Source organism: Cyanistes caeruleus, chromosome Z (assembly GCF_971803275.1).
Source record: "Cyanistes caeruleus chromosome Z, bCyaCae1.hap1.1, whole genome shotgun sequence".
In the NCBI taxonomy this organism is placed as follows: domain Eukaryota; kingdom Metazoa; phylum Chordata; class Aves; order Passeriformes; family Paridae; genus Cyanistes; species Cyanistes caeruleus.
In genome coordinates this window covers 40342824-40366848 of record NC_141732.1, presented here as the reverse complement: position 1 = coordinate 40366848, position 24025 = coordinate 40342824, and the positions used below count along the sequence as shown (strand labels likewise).

The following is a 24025-nucleotide window of genomic DNA, read 5'->3' as shown; positions in this document are numbered from 1 at the left end:
AACAGGCATGAATGTGTTTATACTATCATGGTTAATAGGAGAGACAAACATGATTAAAACATTATAAAAACAGGAATAATTGCACTTTATTTATACATGGCAGATAATAGCATTAGGTCATATTTACATCTGTCACCAAGAGAACAGTCCTTGCAGCTCCTCGCTTACATCATGATAGAGTTTAAACACTTTGCACTTGCATTACTGAAGGAATTTGAATTCATAAGGAATGAAGAATTTAAGAACATTGTGACTAGAGCTGTTCATGGTTACGATTCCAGCTGTCTAATCAAAACATTAATCACCTATCCTGTTTTCTGCAGTTTATCGGAGCTGTAATTGTCATGGAAAAATATTTCTCATGCCTCCACCTTTACCATAAAATGCTTTTCAGCAAAAACCACGAGGTCTGGGTTATGAAAGAACAGGTTGTCCTACAGAGTGCATTCTGACCTTGGCTGCATATTTACATTTCCATTATGAAGTACTACTCACTACAAATAAAACACAGCTGGTGTGTAGATTTAAATCCTCTCACCTTGATTAAATAGACTTTGAAGAAAGGAGCTAGGCAGGGTTGCAGTGAGCAGCATCCTACTCTGAAAGCACAGTGGACATCCATCAGAGCTTTTCCAGGGCTATGGCTGATGTATCTGGATCATCAGTGTGAGAGCTAGATGCACTCGTTTACTTATTGTACATGAGAGAGTGGAGTTAGTGAACCTGCCATGCAATATTGAGGGATAAACATTGTCTTTTCATTCCATGTTTGTGTTATCCAGCATAATGTGGTCTTGGTTTATAAAAAAATGATCTTAGCTGATAACCCACAATACAAAGAAGCAATATTTATGATAGTACCATAATGGTTTCTCCCCATTCCATCATGGAGGCAAAAACACACATTTCTGACTAATATGTTTGTTATAAAAACAGATACAGGACAGTCCTTCAGGTAATTTAATAATTTTGTTGGAAAATTAGAACCTTATGTTATTAACAAAAGGTCCTGCATGATGCTATTCTTTTCTTACTCCAGACTTGAAAAGTTCTTTTGAAGTCTTACACATGTTAAATAGATGCTCAAATAAATGAGTGGCCTGCCTATTTTATAAAATGTGTTTTCTTCTGGGTTTTTTAATGTTTTGTGGAAATTAATTTTACTCAATTCAAGATGATTCAAAGGAGTATGCCTTCATACACATACTTCATACAAAGAAGTATGCTTTATGTTTGAGTCAAGGAGGAATCACATGATCTCTTTTAATCCAAATCAGAGCATGAATCACAATACTTTCCACCCTCAAAGCACAACCATTTTGTATATCTGGAGATTTATTCTTCACAGATGCAGAAATGTGGATTAAGGAAACTACATGGTAAGAAGAATTAGTAATTATGTTAAAAACTAGTAAAACTGTAAATATGAAAATAAGATTTAGAGCCTCTTCAGAAAAGGGAAAAAACTCCTACAGACAACAGTATAAACAGAATATATTTTCTGTTGTATTATTTTCAAGCACATCTAATGCTACTCTGATTTCCTTGAATTTAATAATGATGTTAATTTAATTTACAAATATTTTTGGATTCAGCAGTTATTTCATTCTTTTCATGTCATGCTTTGACTACAGTGTGACAAATTATGTTTGGGGACTTTCCTGATGAAGACATACTCAACTGATGTGTAAGTATTGAATTTGAGTACTTTTCAGTATCACAAATTATTCTCTTCATAAGACATTTAATGTCCTTTATGTTTTTATTAGGCTAAAGAAGTTTTTTGGCAATTCCCGATTACAGGCTGGAAAAGACCTCCAAGATCATCCTTTTGAGTTCAACCTTTGACCAGATACCAAACCACAACTAAACCACAGCACTACGTGCCATGTCCAGTCATTTCTTGAACAGCTGGGCCCAATCCCCTGGTTGTCCTGTAAGCGCTACCCAATGTCACTCAAGATAATCCATTACATAAACTTCCCAGCACTAGGGTCAGACTGACAGGCCTGTATTCTCTGGATCCTCCTTCTGAACCTTCCTGTAGATGGACACCACCACACTGCCCAGCCTCCATGCCCCACTAGGGCCTCCCTTGTTAACCAGGACTGATGATACTTACTGATGGTGAGCAGCTTGGTGAGCTCGTCCTCCACTCCCTCAGTATGCTTGGGTGAATCCCATCCAGCCCCACACACTTGTGATTGCCCAAGTGGCACAGCAGGTCATTAACTACTTCCTCCTGGACTGCATGGGGTCTGTTCTGCTCCTCATCCCTGTCTACTGGGGCTGGCTGCCCCGAGGATAGCTGGGCTTTCTGTTAATAACTGAGGCAAAGCAACCCAGCCTTTTCCTCATGCTTGGTGACAATCTTCCCCCTCTTCATCCAATACATAATGAAGAATTTTCTTGGGTCTCTCTTAGTTTTAATGTATTTATAAAAACAGTTTTTATTATCTTTCACAGCACTGGCCAGAATGAGTTTTAGCTGAGCTTTTGTCTTTCTAATTTTCCCTCTACATGACCTAACAACGTTGTTGCACTCTGAGTTGCCTGCCCCATCTTCCAAAGGTCATAAAACCTCTTTTATTCCATGAGTTCCCATGAAAGTTTCTTCTTCAGTCAGGCTGGTCTTCTTTGCCACTGTTACAGGGATGGCTTGCTCCTGCACCTTTAAGATTTCCTGCTTAAAGCATGTCTGGCCTTCCTGAACCCCTTTGTTTTTAAGGGCAGTTTCCTGAGAGGCTCTCTGAACTGATGTCCTGAATGGGCCAAACTCTGGAAGTCCAAGGCAGAGGTTCTGTTGATCCCCTTCCTTACCTCACCAAGAACAGAGACACTCTGTCATTCCATGCTCAGTGTGCCCAGGATGGCCTCTGACCACCACATCTCCCACTTCCCTCCTCTGTTTGGGAGCAGCAGGTGTGGCAGGGCATGCCCTGGTAGGCTCCCCTATCAGCTGTGAATGGAAGTTGCCTTCCACACTCTCCAGGATCCATACTGTCTCCTCTCACTGTGTTGAGTTTCCAGCAGGCTTTTGGCAAGTTAAAGTCTCCCACAAGAACAAGGGGTAGTCATCATGAAACATCCACTGATAGAAGATTTCACTTCATCCTGGCTGGGTGGTCTGTGACAGACTCCCAGCAGGATCTCTGCCTGGTTTGCCATCCCTCTGACTGTCACCCACAGGCACTCAGCCTTATCCCCACTGTCCCTGGGCTCTGCACAGCCAGAACCCTCCCCAGTGTACAGAGCCACCCACAGCCTCTCCTTCCTCACCTGTCCCTTCTGAAGAGCTTGTAGCCACCCACTGCAGCACTCCAGTCATCCCACCACATTTCCATGGTGATAACTACATCACAGCTTCTTGCTGCCAATGGTTTCCATTGTTTGTAACCCATGCTGGGTGCACTGGTGCAGGTGCACTTCAGCTGGGCTGTCCATGTCACCCCCAACACTGGTGCGTCACCCCAGGCTCGTCACTAGTGAGCCAGTCTAACTCCCTTTTCCCTTCAAACCTAGTCAAAACCCTCTCAATTAGCCCTGCTAAATCAGCAATCCCAGAGATGCAGAAGAGTTTTGCAAGCAACACCAATCCTACAGTGTGCTATGCTCCCATGAAATATTTGTCCTTTGAGGGTTATTACTGAAATATTTTTTCTCCCACTTTTCCTGCCCCTGCCCTGGCTTTCCTGTCAAGTGGTTCATCTGGAAATTAGTTATTTTTGCTGAGATGTTGACATTTTTACAGTGAAACAAGCTTGCTCTGACAAAAAAAATGTGTCTGTTGCCTTTTTGGGTGTCTGTCAAAGGGTCACAGCAGAATTTCAATGTGTTCCTTGCCATTCAGACAGCCTGTCTTAATCCTTCTTAGAAGGCAGGAGTTTAAGAAAGAAGTAGAGGGAGATCATTCTCTATTTTTCATCAATCCCTAGGCTGAAGACAGTACAATTTCTTATTTATGGTTATCTTTCACTTGATAGCTTCATTTCAAAAGAATTGAGATTTGTTGGGGAGGAGGAAGAATTTTAAACACAGTTTTCAGACAGGGAAGGAAGAAATGGAAATTGCATATTTATTCTAAGCCATTTTCCTTAAGGTGATGTGGCAGCGCTGCAAAGTCAAAGGAGAAACACCCATTGCAAGGACACATCATTACATTCACAGTACACCGTGACAAGGTAACGACTGATTTCATCTCTCTGTTCAAAATTATTTCCTTATGGTGTGTAAAATAATACATTAGCAGTCCATTTGCAGAGTTCTAACCCAGACAGCATCAGTGAGGGTGTCTATACAGCATTCTGTTCTGTGGCTTGCTGAACAGCAGTGTATTCAAGCAGCCTGAATGGCAGAGCAGAGACACCATGTCCTGCACTCTGATCCTGACTCTGACATCTCTGAGCTATACTGCAGCCCTAGGCACAGCTTCCAGACCTAGATTTCCAAAAGGGCTCTCCAAACTTTATCATTTATAGAACTTCAAGAGAATGATGACTGCGTAGCATTACTTTTTAGCGGTTCTTTGATGTTTAAAAATGATCACTCAAGTGAGCCATTGTACATATAAATAAATATGTTGGAAGTCTTATTGATATCTTTGAGCAGAATTCTCTATATTTTAATTAGAATTCTCTGGTTTTTTAAACTCTGAGTCCTCAAGCAGAATTCACTGTCTGTCCCTTCCTTCTTTTGATCTCTGTTGTGGATGGAACCAGATGGTATAATTCTCACCTCTAACCTCTCTGTTGAATGTAAAAAGATGTTATCAGGTATATTAAGCAGATGTTGCCCAATGTTTATGGAAAGCTTTTTTATTTTATGACCTATTTTGCAACTGTCTGAGAAGATGTGGTGCTGAGTTACAGATCATATCTTTGGCGCTCAGCCTGGAGCATACTGAACTGGATGTTGCTCAAAACTGAGTAGGGGGCACCTCCCCAAAGCAGAGACCACCACACACCCCCTAAGAGACCCACACAGGTACATATGTGACTCATATCTCATAAAATGGCCCAAGCTAAACAATTATGCAATATGTAGGTGTAACTAGATAGGTGGGTTTATGTGGATTTCAATGCATAAATGCTCAATCTTTTTACTCCTTGACATGCATGCTCTGTGGAAAATGTCCACCTTGCAATCTGCATGGAATAAACAATATTTCCTTTCTAAGACTCTTTGTTTGTTTTTAGGGAGTTCCTAAAATCAGCATCATTATAGGACATCCAGAAGAGATAACAGAAGAACTTAAGACTGTTTTCATCCATATAGTGGGACAGTCCCAGCACTAAGGTGAGGGCCCCAAGCAACACAACATAGATATTTTTTGAATTTCACTACTTTTCAGGGCTGTATAAGTGAGAGATTAATTTCCAAGAGTGCAGTGTTGCAAGCACTAAGTTCACATCAGAAGAAAAGAGGCCATGATTTGCTCATTTGTTCATTTTGTTATTTCTTCTTTCACCACATCCCCAATCACCCTGCAGAGGTGTTTCTGAGAGTGCTGACTGGCAGGTGTGTTCCTCTGAAAATATAGACATGCTGCTGTCATCAGGTAATCCATGTGCCAAAATGGAATGCTATTTTTAGCTGCAGTTCCAAATGCTCCTCACTTCTCAAGAGCTAGAGGTTTCTTCTTCTTTCACTAGAACATGAGAAATATGGGAAACATCTAGGTTTTTTAAGGATATACTGAAATTTACTTGGGACATTAGACTGGTATATTAGAACCCAGGGAGTTCCCTAGTAATTGAGATTTACTTAAAGAGTTCACTGTAGATTTAATCATTTGCCTTATGTCCATAATAAAAGGTAATAACTGGTGAATTCCTTCATTATTTCACACACTTTTTATCTTTTTTTTCCTCCATAAGCAAAAGGAAAATTTTTATGATGCTACAAGAAATTGTTTCTATTAGACTTTGCATAAGATGTTGATCTGTGTGTGGGGACATGCCTATTTTATATCCTGTCTGTTTGGAGATTGATTGGTCCAAAGATTCAGTTAAGCACCAGGGAATTATATAAGAAATCTGAATCTAGATGAGTAAAATCACAATGATGAATTAGTCAGAAACCATGTTTTTTAATTACTGACTAGAATGACACACCCCTCAGAAGTATCCTAGATAAACATCCACTCAGGCAGCAAAACAAGGCTGTACTCCTCTCTGCATCTGCCTGGAACCATATCAAAGAACCTCCAAACAGCACTAGCAATTTGTTATCCTTCATTTAGGAGTTAGTTTCAAACCTAAGATGTAACAATAACCAGGCTTTTGATTTAGTGGCATTATCACCACTTCGGAAATTTTGCTGTCAGGTTGCAAACATTCCATCTTTTACATCTGCAGACAGAAACTGAGCACTTGGAAGGGTCTGCAATGCCTAGGCTGTGTTTGATCTTCTCTCCAGATCCCAGCAATGTCTATTTGTAATGTCTATCTTGTGGAAGAGATTTTTAATAATGGTATTCAGTAATCTGTTATCTTTTCCACCCATCTCTGGTTCTGTTCTAAGATTACAAGAATATTTTACCAGGGCACCTCTACGCATTTTTCCAGCACTCAATCTTAAGAGGTCTTTTCTTGTACTGTTTAACCTTTAGTTGCTCTGCATGCTTGATGCCTTGTACTGTCCAGAGAATGCTAAACCTGGTATAGGTTCTTTTTTTTCCAGTCTACCTGTGAACTCTGATCACTTTTCCTTAGATGTTTGGTTATCACTTTCCTTGGAACTGACATCCATTTGTTACTGAGTTTTTACTTTAGTGTTTCACTGCTCTGAACATACAAAGGACTGAATGTGCCCCTTTCCATCTAAAACTACTTTAAACCTTCACGTTGACTACAAGAATACTGTATGACCAAATGGGACATGAGGTAGAGAGACTGGAGACACCTTCCACACCTCCATTTATACTTCCTGGATGGAATATACATTATATCAGTTTTAATAACTCTTCTCTCTGTTCTAAGGCTGTAGCAACTGTAGGCCTTGAGTAATTTTTATATGCATTTCATCCTAAAACTTTGAAGTTTATCAGCAGGGTACAATGAATATAGAAGTTATCAACAAACTCTATCTCACTTTTTTTTTAATTAGGTACTCAAAATATGCTGATTTTATTAGGTACTCCTGACATATGCTCTCACTTTAATTCAATTTCCCACCTTTAAATGTTTGGCAAAGCAAAAGAAGAAAGAACAATAATTTAATGGATGATAGTTATGCATCCCTCTGATGGACAGCTAGTAAATTCCTAAATTAAAGTTGAACTAGTTGAGATCTTGGTTTTTCTCCCTGCTCTCATCTAAAACTAAATTCTTTCCTCTTTCGCCCAGCATTTCTTTTCTCTTCAGAATTCATTCATTTTCTACCATTTGCACTAGGTGGGAAAAGACCAACTTAGCCTCTGACTTGAGGCTGTAATTCAAGCCAGAAGTGGATGCCCTTAGATAGAAAGTAAAGAACTCTAGAACACATCTTGAGAGAATGTTCTTGAACCACATTATTAAAAAACACAGCAACCATAAAGGGGGGGGGGGGCGGGGGGGGGGGGGGGGGGGGAGAAGGAAAATCAGGAGATAGAACCCAAGGCATTTATACAGATTTCCTTGTGAAAGTGCAGAATATTCATAGGCTGAGCTGAATGCTTGAACAAGCCAACATTATTTACTGATACAAATTACATGCATGAGGATAATAAAGTTGTCCTTAATTCTTGATTAGGGAAAAAAAAAAATCTATGAGGGTCTTCTAATGCTTTCTCATTTGGTATCTTCCAGAAAAAAAGACAGAAACAACTGTAGGTTTCAATTTCTTGTCCAGGAAGAAAACTTAGCAATGTTCCAGCTCTCTGTAACAATAAAAGAACAGCAAATACACCTTTGCCCATTTTTTTCTCTCTACAAATCCATCAAAATGCTTGTCTTGCCACAAGACCTACTGTAGAAGACAACAGAAGCTTTGAGTTCTGCCTCCATATTTGACATTTTTAAAGATCTGAAAGAAACACCACTGAATCTCTCAGTAAAACTTGGCAGATCCTCCAAACAAAGATTGTGTAGGAAACCTAGAAAGCTTGTCAAGTGGCTTTGCCTTGACATACTCCACCCTAAGTCAAGGGAACCTTGAGAATATCCCAGTTTCTGTGCAGAACACTAAAACTGGCAGTATAACAATATCTAAGTCTGGTGAAAAGCAGCTGTTGTTCATATTTGTGCCCGGTCTTCCAGTGAGAGCCTGAAGAGGTTGTAAAATGAGGACAAAGAGAGGATTACTTCAAAACTGCCAAGTATGAGAGGTACTACATCAAATGTATCAGGGTCTCAAACATTCTGTCATCTTTGCCACATCCTGTTCAAAACTACATTAGTTTTGGGCCTAACAAGAGTAGATCACCACTACTAATGATATAAACCAACCCAAATTTAAACTAGTGGGGGCACTGACCCTGTGTTAAAGCAGTGACACCACAGAAACTCTGGCTATGCCTGAGGTTCAGTCAGCCAGGGATAAATGAAGAATTTTCTACCTACTCTAGCCTGTTGAGCAGCATACAGAAATGTTGTGAGGTTGGAATGCTTTGTCTTCTGGCTGTTGTTTTCTCTTGCTTTAAAAAGCCATGTCTTTTCAGTGCTCCAGGCAGCCTAAAGCCTATTGACAACCCTGCTTCAATTTGGTAGACTTCGTAAACATGAATTTTGGCCCTATTATAATTGTGTGAGGCTTAAGAACACTGCTAAGTTTAAATTCAGTGTTTACATTTGAGAGTGTTCTGCTGTGTTCTGGCCTACAAGAGCCATGGCATGTGGTCTTACTGACTACAGTGATTATTTTTGGGGAGCAGATCCTTCCTGCATACAGAAAATTCACTGTAGTACAGCAGGATTGATTTCGCCTTTCAGAATAGTAACACAGCAATTTAGCAAGACACAATTATTTTCAAATAATCAAGTAGTTCCAGTAAAGGAAAAATAGCAAAAATTAGTTCATCTTGTAGTATTGTGCTGAGAAAAACCTGTTTATCTCCAAATACAGGAAAAATCAAAAAAGAGCTATTAAAATGCCTGTATAGTATTAACCTTTAAAATCACTAGATTTTTTTTAAAGATCAAGCTGTGGTCACTGGGATCTCTTTGTTTTCAAATCTTCTTCTATTGCTAAGCTCCAAGGCTGTACAAGTAGACTTTCACTGCAAATACAGCATTAATAAATCAGTTTCTGCTCACTCCGCCAGACGTTGACTATCACTGATCAACACATCACAGCATATATTTAATGCAAATGTCACCAGCCTTCAAACACCACTCTCTCTACACTGAAACAATGCCCAGGTTGCATATATTATTAATATTTTTGTCTGTAAACACCCAGAAACATACACACATGATTAGTGGCTTTGGCTCACTTGCAATGGTGAAATGATTCTCACTTACTTTAAAGAGCACTACAATATCTTAGAGAGTAAGTTCTGTGTCTCATCCACAGAAGGTTGGATGGATCATAACAGTACATCTCCCTTTCTACAGTACATTTCCCTCTCTAAGGTCAATTACAGACTTTAATCAGCAACACCTCAGGAATCTATTGTACTTCTAGCCTGAAAATGCATTTTAAGGAGTGAGCAATTTTCTTGACTTTAATGGAATGTTATCACAATATGCCACTCCTTAGATACCAGCACAGAAACATGCTCCAGCTGCCCTTGCCCCCTGCTTTTATAGGCCATTTTACTGGCTTGCGCTCCACAGTTCTGCTTCAGACTCGGCAATAACATTAGCAAGTACATCTGTACTGTGTGAGCTGAAACTCTGAGCTCTGGGCCACTTACAACTGATCACCACTTGCCTCTGAACAGGCTGTAATTCAGCTTTCTCTTGTCACAAAGCTCTGTCAGCCAGTAGACTTGTGCTCTGCTATCCAGAGGTAACAGAGTTTTTCCAGTGATGTGACCAGCTCTCCCATTTTGGTGGCAGATCTATTTTCTTGGGAAGGATACCGGGACATCAGTGTATCCTTGTACTGAAGGATGTTTCTTACTATGGTCTTTTTATCTTTAGAGATGGATAAAACTTTGTCTCGGTCTGAAAAGAGAGGTGTCTGCTAAGGAAGGCAGAAAACTCCCCTGAAAGGTATAAATGTAACCCACCCATCCCTGAATTATTATAATATTGAAGTCAAGGGCCTCTCAGGCAAAGATATGGGAATAGAAGTAACAGTTCTTTACTAGGAAAGTTAAAATCAAAATGCAATAGCACAAAAAAAAAACCCCAAAAACCAACAACCCCAAAAAAAACAAAGAAAAAAAAGCCCCAGGGTGTAGTTTTCCCTACTAGTTTTTTTGGTGGTGTAGATGGGTCCAGTCTTCCTCTGGGAATCCAGTGGAGAAAGGCTGACTGTGGTGTTGCAAATCTCAAATTATATCCAGGTAGGAATGCTTGGCTCCTTCCCCTGGCTGAAGCATCTCCCAATGGGATGATGTCATTTTATCAGTCCTGCAGTGAGACTCAATGGCCCATTAAGAGGAGATACCCCACTGGAGGGAGGATGGCTCATGGAAGAGATAAAGAACAGTGCCACACCTGCTTTTAACAGATGGTAATAGATACATACTTTTGGCTATATCTTGCACTGCAACCCGAGACAACCCTATTTTAAGAACCCTGCAACTCAGGAGAGGATGGGTCTTAAGGTATGCATGATCCATTTCCTGGTAACATCTCTTCAATCCCACGTGGTTTCCTCTGCTTTTCCTCTTACAGTGCATTTTCATATATCTTTCTGAGGTCAGGGATCAAGTCCAATCTCATATTTGATGCATTCTGAGACTCAAAGAGGTGTAAATCCCATCAAGGTTGTGTTTATTCCTGCAGCTGGAGAGAAGACTGTTAGCCTTCTATACGGGCAAGCTGTCAATCTGAACGAGTGCAGAGAGGGCAGCAACAAAATGTTTGGATCAAGAGTGATTTCATTACTCTCTCTCTTCTTTTTAGAACTAGGTTTTTGAAGCAAGAGGTTGAACTGAGGCACATGGAGCAGGTAAACTCAACTAATCTTTGTTAATCCTTCATATACAAAAGAAGCTTGCTTAAAACCATCCAATATGTATTGAGATTTTAAAGAGTAGGGTTAATTCTATCATGTCAAGTAAATAGGAGGCATTCAAAAGAGATGGAAAATAACTGAAAACTAGCTCTTATCCAGATCAAGAGAGTAAATATTTTCCTTTGTAACTGAAGTCAATGTGAGTGCACAAATGGATCATGTGTGTTTTCTAGAGGTAAAATAGCATTGAAGTGAATAGCAGGATTTTGTTCAACGCAAACAGAGGGAACTACAAACTACAAGCAGAATGGTGATGTAATATCTGTTATAAAAACACATTCATTATGCTTCATTTACACAATGTTCAACTTCCAAATAAAAGCTCAGCAAAACACTCACAGATGTAAGAACTTTAACTTAGCTGTGTTCTTAGGTGTTACACACTTACACAGAGCTAAAACATTTACAATGTCTTCAATGTACATTTTTACAAAATTTACCAGATTGAAGGTCTCTATTTTTCTGCTCTAGAGATCTCTGTCTGTAGTAAAGTTGTTTCTCAGTTATTCATATGTTATGACAATTCCAATTGTGTATTAGGACAAACTAACTTTTCAGTGTGTTAATATGGCAGACTTAATATGGCAGCAGTACATTTATTTGTCCTGCCAGACTTAGATGTAGCAGCCAAATTGGTGACTTTAGCCAAAAACCTCCTCAGAGGTCCCAGGTGAATTCTATGAACAGGAATCATATAGCAAAACACTGTTTCTCCAGCTGGAATATTAAATCAGGCAAGTGAAAGGAAGCTGATGTTCCACTCCTGGGTCCACTAAAATGTTTTTAAGGTGTTATCACATAGTTAAAATTTAAACTGGCCTGGTTTTTTTCTTCATTTTTAAAGCAGAATAATTGTTTTCTCTTAATTATTAATAATATAAATCTGGATATTTTTATGTATCCAGATATATTAATACAACAAATTTATATTGCTTCATACAAAGTTCTGTCATTTGAAAGTATGTTCAATCTTCAGGGACAGTCAGTTTTCAAATTTCAAAAGTTTTCAATACTTGGGAACTTAAAATATCATTAATGAATCTTGCTTTTCTGGCTGGGGCCCCTTCGGATGCAATGTGAGTAGTTAGGTGAAGTAAGCAAGGTTTGACCCAATGGTAATATTTACTGGTGTTAGTGATTAAGGATACAATGGTGATATAAAATACAAATCAGGGACACTGAATTTGGTGTAATAAGAAATAAAATAGTATTCAATATTGTATGCTCAGGTTCTCAAATTCCTAATTTGTTGAAAATAAGCAGGCTGAAGTCCTGTAGACGAGCATCAATGCTAGGCTAATGGCTTTATTCATTTTTACCTACATATAGCAAATTATTCTGTTGATATGAACAGTTGGGCTTCCATTCACTAAAGCAGATTTCCAGAAGAAATGAAGGGAAATCAGCATTCATTTCCCACAGAAAATGTTCTCTTTCTTTGAAATATGTCCAGTTGCAGAATGCGTGTGCGGGGGTGAGTGGGTGTGTTTTTGAGGAGGTTTACTCCTTCCAAAACCTCCAAACAAAACCACAGATTAACAGAATCACCACTGCACACCAGGATGGACTCCTACCTGCAGTACAATAAGTGTCTCAATTCCTTATCAGCAAAGCTAGGTTCTCTATGTCTTTCTCTTAGCAGCCCTATAGGTTTGTTAGATCCACTGAGGAAGTGCGTGTTTACCTGAAAGTAAATCAGGAAGAGGTGAAGTATCTATTTCATTCTCTCTGACATTAACCCTCAGGTTTGCTGCAAGGAAGAAAGACATATGTCCTGAATCTACTGGGCATGATTTGCGTCTTACGCCTCTGGGCAAATGCAAAATGGCTTCTTCACAGATAAGCTTTCCTGTTTGTTTATATTTTCAGAGCTGGGTTTTATCTTTTGTTTTTTAAGTCCATGTTTTATATAGATGTCTCTGCCTGACAGAGAAATAATCACAGAAGAAACACTCCTGCCTCAGAACTTGCATGCCACTCAGAGAGGATGGGAGGGGAGGGTGATTCTTCTTTACAATATATTTATTGAGAGCCAGAGGTGTCCTGCAGTAATGGCTGCTCCTTTTCTGCATCCCTACCCTCTGGCAACTTGACTGCCACAGGACTTGAACTATTAGTGGCTGATGCCCATCTATGCTGTTCAGTAGCAGCTGCAGAGGTGACTCAGAGGCAGTTGATATATCTGTATTTGCTCCCAGATAGATAGATATCTGCTAGGCGGGCCTGAGGCTGGCAAAGCTCTGTGGCTAAGACACCAGTTCTCCCACTCCTCTCTTCTCAGACTTTACACAACAAAGCTGAATGAGAAGCAGGCTGAAGTCCCACAGACATGCATCTATGGTCAGCAGGGAAGGGGCTAGTGCTGCAAGGGAAAAGAACGTTCTTTTTGTCACAGAAAGTGCCACATGTCAAAATTGGTATCAATAAATATGGAAGTTACTCTGTAAATGTCCCTGGAGAGGGGAATGACTTAAGAAAGCTGGAAAAGATGGAAAGCTTGAAATATCTCCGTACCTACATCTGAATCCGTGTGCTGGATAGATAAATCAGTACCTGATTAATCCAGAACCAATAACAAGAAAAGGAAGGCCCATTCTAAGACAGTAAATGTACTTAGGCTGAACCCAGCATTGAGCTGGGACTCTGTTTTAGCATAAACTTGTTTACAAAGTGTGGAATAGACACATTTTGATATCCTTCCCAGAGTCACGCTTTCCCAGCAGTGCTAATACAAGCTTTTGACTGGGTTAAAACATAGGTAGTCTCCATTCTCCATGAAACAAGGGTGACATTTAGATTACTTTTCTTTAAGAAAATTTCATGTTTTGCTGGTTAAGATCCTGGTCCTACAAAGCATTCACTCAGCTTCAGAAGAGTTTTTTTTTACTGGATAGCAAAGGACAGCAAAACTGGAGCATGTGGCATTTTTCCATCACTATTGTCAAATACACAGATATCTGAGCAACAACTTTCAAATTGTGAACTAATAAACTCCTTATTTGGTAAAAACCATTTAGGTCAATATAATATGACCTAATAAAAAAAAATAAAAAATAACAATATTAATAAAATAATAAAAATTTTAAAAATTATGGTGTCTCTAGAAAATCTGAATTTTTAGGCTTAGTAGGTATATCTGGGAATATAATTTCAAAAATTCTGCTACAGTATAATTACTATGTAAACTATTTGCCAGAGGGAACAATTTTAATGGGTCACACGTTCCTTCAGTTACTTGCTTGGAGAGATTTTCCAGATTATCCAGTAATGAACAGGTAAACTACCAAGTACATAATTTACTTAGTTAAATATATAAGAGGCACTCAAGTATTAAATAAAAATATTGTTCAGTAAAGAAATTAATTCATCTTCCATGCCTTGAAATTACTAAAAAATTCTCTATGAGCTATTAGTAGAATGAGTGCATTATTTTATTGCTATTAATAGTTCAAATGAAGAGTCATTCCTGTTGAGTTCCACAGCCACAGGAACACGTCCAGAGAAGCTATAGTTGCCAGGAACCATCATGGGATACCAACGAGACGGGCTCCTGCTCGGGAAACCATTTATTCAGCAGGGGAACAAACCCAGACCCAGAGACAGAGAGCCCCGAACAGAGGCAGGGTGATGGGTTTTGAGGGACAGAACCAGGGTGGAGTTCAAGGTCAGGAACACAGCAAGGGAGGAAGCCCAGGGGCTCAAACCCAATCAGAACTCCCTGGGCTGACACCCCACAAGGGTCTGGGATGGGACAACTCTTCCAGGGCTCACAGGGCCCAGCCCTGAGGCAGAAGTTCAGAATTCACGCTAGCTGGGCTTTACAGCCATGCCTCTCACTTTAACAAAGCTTATCTGAAACTGAATCTTTGCCTCCCTGGGCGGGGGCACGTCACACATCCCCTTTAGGGAAGGCTGCAGATGATTTAAGTCTGACCTTGAGCAGAGTTGCAACCCTGACTCCAGGACCAGTAGTAGATGCCTATTCTATTTGAGACACTGGAATTTAATAAAAAAATTGTAAAATAAATGTTATAGATTAAATCAGCCAAATTTTATCAATAAGGATTTTACTGAAAAATTTGTAAAATCGAATTTTGGAACAGCCACAATCGAAGTCAGCGTCAAGCCCGGGATTGGCGCTGGGTGAACTCAGAACCAGTCTCTGTCCCACTGGCTCCCCCAGGTTCACAAACTGTCTTTTGGAGAGCTGAGTTTTATACAGATTTTTCAGCCTGAGGCTATGCAGCTTCAGGTTTTTATTCCTTTATGTGTTGTTACATATTCATGTTTCTGCTGCTGGTCTGTTGATTAGTTTTTCTAGAGTGGAAGACTAGTTTGAGTAGTTTTTCTCGAATTGGACATTGAGATGTATGGTCCTGAGGATTTTGACTAGATGAGTATCAGGCCTTAATTGCTGGGTCTTTAGTAGGCTCATCTTGCTTGGGTGGACCCACCTCTTCTTGGTGTTTTCTTAATTGCTGGGTCGTTCTCTTGCAAATTCCTGGGTTTTCAGCAGCTGCTTTTGCAATCTCAAGTTGCTTGTGTTTTTTACATAAAACATGCTTTTATACTTGATCTTATATGTGTACAATAAAACATGAATTATACCAACGCATATGACAATAAACAACGAAAATCCAGGTTACAATCAATCTCTTTTGGGAACAGAGAAAGTAAAGTGCCTATGTAGTGAGATGGGGTGAAAAAACCTGAAAGTAATTTATTTGAATAAGGTACAGGGTCTGGTGTGAGTGGCTATTGTGGAATAATGACCAACACAGGTCAGTGCTGCAATCAAACCTGCCTCCACTTGTCACCAAAGGGTAAAAATGGGTTATCTAAACAGTGGACAAGAAGGTTTGGATTGCAATTGACATACCATAGTAGAGATAAGGAGGAGCTCATAGTAATTAAATTATTTCTCATCTTCTGTGGTAGCTCAGGCTGTGTTTACTAATGTTTTTCTACACAGACAAATCTGCCCAGTTCTAGTCACGGCTGCTGTGACAGAGGTTGAAGAAGTGCTGAAGGAATTCCCTAGAAGTCCTGACAAAGGACAGATTTGGCCTGACTCATCTCAAGGAGATTTATATCACGAGGGAAGAGAATGCGATTGCTCCTTCAATAGAAGGAATATTCCTCAGACTGAGGGACTGGACTGAGAGCTGGGATGCCCTGTGCTCTACCACATCACAACTTTTGCTAAACAGTGCTGGCAATTAAGTGGAAGAGTGAGCTTCATTCTGTCCAAAGATAGTTGTCCCACATAGAAGCATCTTCTTTGTTCCTGAAGGTATGGACTCTCCAGACAACTTATTCCATGGGGTTTTTTTCCTAAAAAAAGGAAAAGTAAGTCACAACTTACTTTTCTTTTTTACTTTGTGGAATTTACTTTATTTGACAGACTTTTGTCTGCATCCAAACTCCAGTATGGGCCATGGTTTTAGAAGTTAATCCTAGCAGTCTTGGTTGATGTGGTGTCAGGAGACTCTGAGATGCCTGGAACCACAGAAGAAAAGAACTCTGGCAGGAGGGATTCATCTGGTGCAGGTAGCTTGGTTTGCAAGATTGAGATGCAGATTGAGCCCTGGGTGGGAACTCAGACAAGAGGCTGTGAACTGCCGAGACTTTGCACAACAAAGGGCAGGAAGTCTGGTGCTGGCCAGCTAGGGGGAAGGGGAGCTGTGAAGTGACAACCCTTTGGATAACAAAGGGCAGGATGGCCAGTGCTGCCAACCAGCTGACTGGACACTGGGAGACACAGCAGGAGCTGTGGACTGAGGAGGAAGAGTGAGACTTGAGCTCACTTGGAGAGTGAGGGTATAAAACCCAGGGGTTCCTTTGCTTGGGATCCTCCTCAGAGGCAGCAGCTCAGGCTGTTTCTGTGTTAGTGCGCTGTGAATAAATTGTTCTGTGGAATGAGACGTCTGAGACTCTGCCCTGGGAATCCTCCTCTGACTGAGAGTGAGGAGAGCAGGGACCCAAGCAATGTTCCCAGTGTGTCACTGGAGCCACCTGCTGTGAAGCGGCTTCGGTCCCAGCAGTGGCAGTCTCTGGTGGTTGGAGTGTGACTGCCAGCGTATCATGAATAGTCAGACTGAGAAGTCTCCTTAACAGGTGTTTGGAAAACTCCTGAGAAATCTGAGTCTCTATTTTGGAAAATTCACCTCTATAGATCACATTTTACTTGTACGCAACTAAACATAACACTTATAAATTTGTTAAGAATGAATAAATTCATCAGATGAGGATGTGCTATGTATCATCATGGTCTCTAATATTCACCTTGAATTACAATTTGACAACCAGCTCAGGCTATGCTGCTTGAGTCTTTTTCAGGTACACCCTTGGTACTACGAAAAGGTGTTGCTATTGCACCTCTTCTGTACGTGCCCACTTCTTAGGAAGAAAAGAAGTGTGTTATGGTTCCTGCATTCTCAAAAACTTAGAACAGGCTGTAACCTGAGCATGTTTCAGATGTCTTATCCTATTATATGCTGCTCCCCACTAGAAACACTGATATCCCATGTCAGGTTTCTGAAAATAGCCACTTCAAATGATAGTATGTTTTTTGTTATAGAAAATTAAAAACATTAGCATCTTTGCATTAGGACTTACAAAACTCCAATAGAAGAAATATTCTGGGTTTGTTTTTTTTTTTTTTAATTTTTAGAAAGAAACCCAAAACCGTTTCAACCCACTATTACTTTTCAATAGGAAAACAGAGCTTGAAAATTAATGAGAAAAGAGCAGCAGGTAGGTTTCCAGGCAAGGCTGATGTAATGAACCATGGTTCCATACTCACAGAATTGTGGCATTTACTCTTTGGCTCATTGCCATTTAGAGGTGAACGGGAATCTCCCATGGTGTGTGACGCTCACTTCTACAGTTTCCCCTCCTGGTCACTGACTGAAGAAAACTTTTGGGATATGATAATTTTGGACATACCATCATATGCTACCAGGTGAATTGTATGGCCACACATTCCTTTTTCCGTACTTACCGCGCTCCCTGTATGATGGAATGATCTTCCTGGTGTGATTCAGTATATTTATGTGCCTCCAGTGTGTTTTCTGCATTACCTCACAAATTGAAAATGCTGCCTTTAAAAAAGGGCTACATGAAGGAAGTTTCTTGGGCAACAGACATCTGGATGCAGTTTTTCTCTTCAACTCTTATACATGGAAACTACCCCTCTGGGATAAAAAAAAGAAATACGATAGGTAAAGAATTAATAAAATCGATTGAGAATTAAGTTTACATGGACTGCACTCCTCATTTTCCCAGATGAAATAAATAAATGAATAAACAGATAAATAAATACATTGCACATGGATACTGTGTAAGTTTTTATTTCAAAAAAATTAATTATAATGCAATGACAAATTTACAACATGCCTCTTGATCCAGAGTCTTGAGGTGGCATATAAGAATCTGTCATGAGTCTTCAAGAATAAATAGTCAGTACACACAAAGGAATAGGAATAAATCAACTGAACTTGAACATATATATAATTTATCCTGTGCATACCTAAATACCCTTTTACAGAAAATTTTGCATTAGCAAACTCCTTTGAGAACTTTTCTGTCAGTTCTATTGTGTCAGAGTTTGTTTTCTTTGATTTTTCCTTAGAACGTGAACACCTGCTCTGTGCTGCACATTTTGTTGAATGAGGTGAAATGATCCCTTGCTCTGCATATGAATTTACTTCTGCAAAAGACAAGATGGAAAACGTAGCAACACTTTCCCACAGCATGCTGAGGATTTTTTCTAACCCTAACAAACATTGTAATATGTAATACATGACTTAACTAGCTGTTATGTCCCTTGGTTACCCAGTTCCAAGGCAACCTGACGTTCTGAAAAATTAAGTTTCTGGGTTTCTTTCTATAATATACAACCTCTTTTCAGCAGATTTTTATTCTGTGGTAGCAACTTGGAGGTAATAGAGTTGTCTCTGTATGTACTGATCTTTATTAAAGAATATATATATATATTTTATTATTATTATTATATAAACCATTGATTCTGTAGCCTTCTAAAAATGCTTTTCCTTTACTGCTAAAAGTTTTAGAACTATGTTTTAAGTGCTATTTACATTGTGGGCCTTGAGTATCATCAACATTTCTGAAGACTAGGTGGTACTGAAAGAAATCCCACAAATATTAATTCCATCTTATCAAGTAAAGTATTTATGAATTTCCCTGTCTCTCAAATAAATAGAGATAACTCAGTTGCCATTTTCATGCTCTGAAAATTTCATCTTTTCTGGTGCTATGATAAATAGTCACTGTGCATTTGAGTTTCAACTACATCACTTTCTCGGCTCTCGCTGCTCAATCTTTCGCTATTTCATAGCAATTTTCTCCTCCATGTCCTTTCTGGGCCAACCCCAGGCATTCAAATAATGCTTTATACCATTTTTTCATTGCAGATAGTTAAATGCAACCTTCTTATTGGTGAGCCTGGCCTTCCATATAACATTACAATGTTTAGGCCTGAGATCTTCTGTCTCCTGCAGAAACTCTTTCATTCAGTACTAAGCTGACTAAAATTTGGGTGTGGGAGCAGGGGAAGGAAAAATCTTTGTGAAGATAACCTTAAAAAGCAAGGCTCTTTTTGTATAATAGCCACTTTCTTTCTGACTCAGAGTTGAGCTGCTGCTTGCTACTGATATTGAAGTAATAACCTGGTCAGCAAAATAATTCTCCCTCAAAAAAAATCTTGCGAATCTTAATGATCTAGATGGCTTTCCTACAGACTGCCTGTGCAGTTCATTAAAAACACTAAGGCAGTAACAAATTAACTGTACACTCCTGTGTTTTGAACAAGACTAATGCACCCAGAATTTTATTTGCCTTGACAATGTCTCTTTCACTTTTCATCTCTTCCACATTATCTTTTTTATTAGTGGCATTGTCATTGTAGTGGTTTTCATATTGTTATAAAGACATTCAGAGGTGCCTACAGTGAAAGGAGTTATTTTCTTCTACAGGAATATCAGCAACATGTGGTAAGGTTTTCTCATCCTGGGGGTATGATTTCCCAATTCTTCTCTTTGTTTGGTCTTTTCCTTTCATTGTGTTCTCTTGGAGAACACTAAAGATTTTGCTTGGGTCTAACCACATGGAATCCTTTTAAATTTCACTTTAGCATAAAAAATAGCCTGACAATACTCCTGATCTCAATAGCTTCTTCTCTTTCCACCAGTGTCTGTTAGGATGAATTTTTTTTAACCTGCCTCACCACAGCTGTAAATTTCACACACAATTATTTGTGGCTCCAAACCTAGTGTACAAAGTCCCTGCACTGTATTTCAGCAGGTCTTTCTTCTCTCTTCCTTTTTTGGGATCCATTTCATTCCTTAAAGACATTGGGGTTTTGTCTTTGTTACCATGTTCAATGGCCCATCTATATTCAAAAACATCTCAGAGCAGCTGTTGTGTAGTAGCTGTTTTCTACAAGAATGGTCTTTCCATTCTTATTTCTGCTTTCCTGCATCTAAAGCACTGATTAAAAAGACATAGAAGCTAAAAAAATCCTACTTGTCCAATGGCTACTCCACCCCTTATCTTGAAATTAAATCCCTCCACAGAGGGAAGAATATAGGCTTCTGTGGAAACTATGGAGGATTGTCTTAAATTGATCATGACAGTGAGTTAGGTAGGAGTCCAGATTTCATTTTGAACAGCAGAAACACATTCTTTTTCTCATTTTGCAACCTCTACTCTGAATATGTGTACGCTGGGAAACCTTCAGCAGAGCGATCCGAGAAAACTGTTAAAGCTTGGATGGCCACAGTTGTTTCTCAATGCCAAGAGGAGTCCTGCTCGTTCCTCCTGCACAAGAATTTGTGTAGCCATGCAGTGAAGTCAATCATGGAAATATGTGACTGAAAGAAATGAGTAAAAATGTTATTTTTGATCTGCACAAGTTCCTTATTTAGCTAACCTTAAAGTCACACAGACAGCTGTGCTGGAATGAGGGAGTGGGTGCAAGTCGTGGGTAACTATGAGTGGGACTGATTCTTCTGACAGGACTGGCTTACATCAGCTTAAACTATTAACTGAGCAGCAACTGAAGTGAATGGACTGGTTCAGCCCTTTTTGGAAGAGTCTTCATCTGAATTATAGATAAGTTTTTGATATAAAATAATTGTGTGAATTGAGCAGGAATATTAAATAAATAATCATTGTAAAATTAGTTGATAAAGCACATATTCCTTTTGCAAACAGTTTTTGAGTCAGGGCTGAAGAGACTTCCTGTTAAAGGCTTTGTTATGTTTTATTAGTGTTGTTCAAATGAGTTGTTTCAGCTCTTGAGAATAGATGGCCTGAATTTCCACTGAGAGATTTCTGCTGTTTATGGAAGCAGTTTAAAATTTATTTATTTTAAATTTGTCCTCTCCTAATTACCTTGGTTCTAATAATGCACTGCCAGATACATTCAATATTTCACCACTCCAGTGAAATACTGTATTTCCCAGCACTTATTCTCTTAATCACTTACTCACTTATTCCAACAATAGCTGGAATCAAATATCAGCATTAGAATCAACCAAGCTTTTGTACAGAAAATTTTGTCCAACAAATATGCAAACTTAAAAGCCAGTCCTTTTTCCTTCATTATTTTGAGTTCAGTTGTTTAACCTCTTTTCTAGAGTTCTTACATGTTTCTTCTCTATTCTTCTTTTAAGCAACGACAGCCAAGTAAAAGATGGGCCTCCATACTTTTGCCTGAATGACTCCACCAATAAATGCCAACTGAGAATGCATACAGACTTTGTAAGAAGAAGCAAGAAAAAAATGATCTTTCACTAGCTGCAGAGTCACAATAAATATCCAACAATTTAACAGTATTTGTACATGAATCACGGTCAGATTCAGCTTAGCTCTTCTTAGCTGTATTAAGTCCTTAAGATTTATAAGAATAAGCAGTAGAGGACCTGCTTACGTGGACAAGCTCAAAGCTCATTCCACTACTAGAAGAGAATATCCAATTAGAAATTTAATCTAGTTTTACTTAAATTCTTTGACTGCTTATGGTTAGTTGATTCTTTAGTTGATTCAGGTCTGTTCCTGACCTTTTCAGCTTGGAGGTTTATCTTAGTGAATATAGCAAGTTACATACTTTTTCTAAGATGCCACTTTCTATAATTGCTTGATGATTAATCCCTCAACACATATCTAAGACTCCAAACTGCCTCCAAGTAGTCAGGAAAAAAAATTAATTGTAAAAACTGCAAACAAATCCTTGTAATAGTCTTATCATAAATAAACAGCTATTTCAGAATAGCGAATTGAGTAACTTTCAGGGTAAATATGGACTTCAGCAAAGTATGTAAACAGCTCTGATGCAGAGATTTCAATAAATATTAAAATTAATATTTTTAGAACTTGGTCTATATTTAAAGCAAATATAATATCAATAATCATATACTTGTGATATGATACCATTTACAGATTCTGTCTGTATTGTTCATTAACTTAACCTCAGCAAGTAAAATGGTATCATTTCCATGGCTCTATACCCTTCTTGTGGGCTTTTTTGTACACATACACTGCTGTACAATTTCTAACCACTTTTCCCATATCCTAACCTGCTAGTTTTGCAGTTTCTTAATTCACATTCGCAGTTTTTCTATTAATTTGTGAACAATTTCGTTCAAGCAATGTTGTTAGGCCATTAGCTACACACTCATCAATGCTGGAGTTCAATTTTCAAACCACATTTATAAAAATAACCCTTACTTGTGCAGCTTCAGACTTGCATTGGATCTCTTCTGGGAACCCCCTGCCAATGATCTGAAATGTGTTTATGTCTCTTTCTTGGGATATCAAAAGACATTCAGTGCAGCAACAGAAGAAAGAGGTTTTCAATTTCCCTCAGAAATTCATCTCTTCAGGTACAAACATTCACTATTACCATACACCACACAAGAAAAGCTTAGTCAAATTAATGTGGACTGGGATACTTAGGACCAGATATTCAAATAGGAAATGCCTACACTTAACAGCGTTTCTTGCTGCCTACTAAACAGAAAAGTAAGTGGAATACAATGTAGTGAAAGACATCAACTCAAATGGGAATCTGCTTCCAAGACATTTCATCAGAAAAGTGACATTTCTCAGACATGGACTATGTTTTCATCTGCTAAATCATGGGCAGAACTATTAAACTAAATAGATACTAAGCTGTTTATTAATTTTTGCAATCTTTTATTTTTAAAACATGAACTGCACAGGATCCTCAGAAAGAAAAAAAAAAATCTGAAACAAAGCTGGCTCAAAGCCAAGTTGAAGAATGACAAGAAAAAAAGAGAGCAAAATCCATAAACTAAGGGTAAACTTTTTCCAAATGAGGTTGTACAGCTGTGGGTATGACTGCACATTCCACTTGAATCCTTTTCATATGTGTTTTGAACACAGTTCTTACTGTAAAACAATTTTCTTTTTTTCTTGAACACTGCATACCAACATGATACACAGCCTCTATTATCTAAATACTCCAGGGAACTGTTAGAACAATTTACTGACTGCTTGTTCTGAGTAACAGTTTTAATTGTTTTCAAATATTACACTTGGGTTTTTATTCAACTTCTTAGCTATGTTTTGTGGACATGGAGGAATGGAACAGTTGCATAAATACTAAGCACATTTTTTTTCAACATAGCTTTACTTGAGGCCTAATTCATTATTATGAAACTCCCACACTAGGAACTGAACCAAAAACAAGTTTGTTTTGTAGAAAGATAAGAACCCCCTTTTTCTTCTATCACTTTATTGGTTGCCTATATTCAAAATATTTGAATTGGTCCACGTGAAGTGAGGCTTCTGTATCATTATTAAGACTCCTTTCTTTTATCACAGAAAAGGCAGACACAGCCTTCTGCATTTATAATGAGGAAAGGCA

The 24025-nt window shown here is 38.8% G+C and overlaps 1 long non-coding RNA gene across 1 annotated transcript; it reads left to right on the top strand.

The window, feature by feature from the left end:
- The first annotated feature begins 4098 nt into the window (after positions 1–4098).
- Positions 4099–16379, top strand: LOC147648379 (uncharacterized). The gene is made up of 4 exons (XR_015280060.1): positions 4099–4181; positions 5196–5295; positions 11001–11046; positions 16085–16379. It is a non-coding gene; the product is annotated as an uncharacterized LOC147648379 (long non-coding RNA).
- The last annotated feature ends 7646 nt before the right edge of the window (positions 16380–24025 follow it).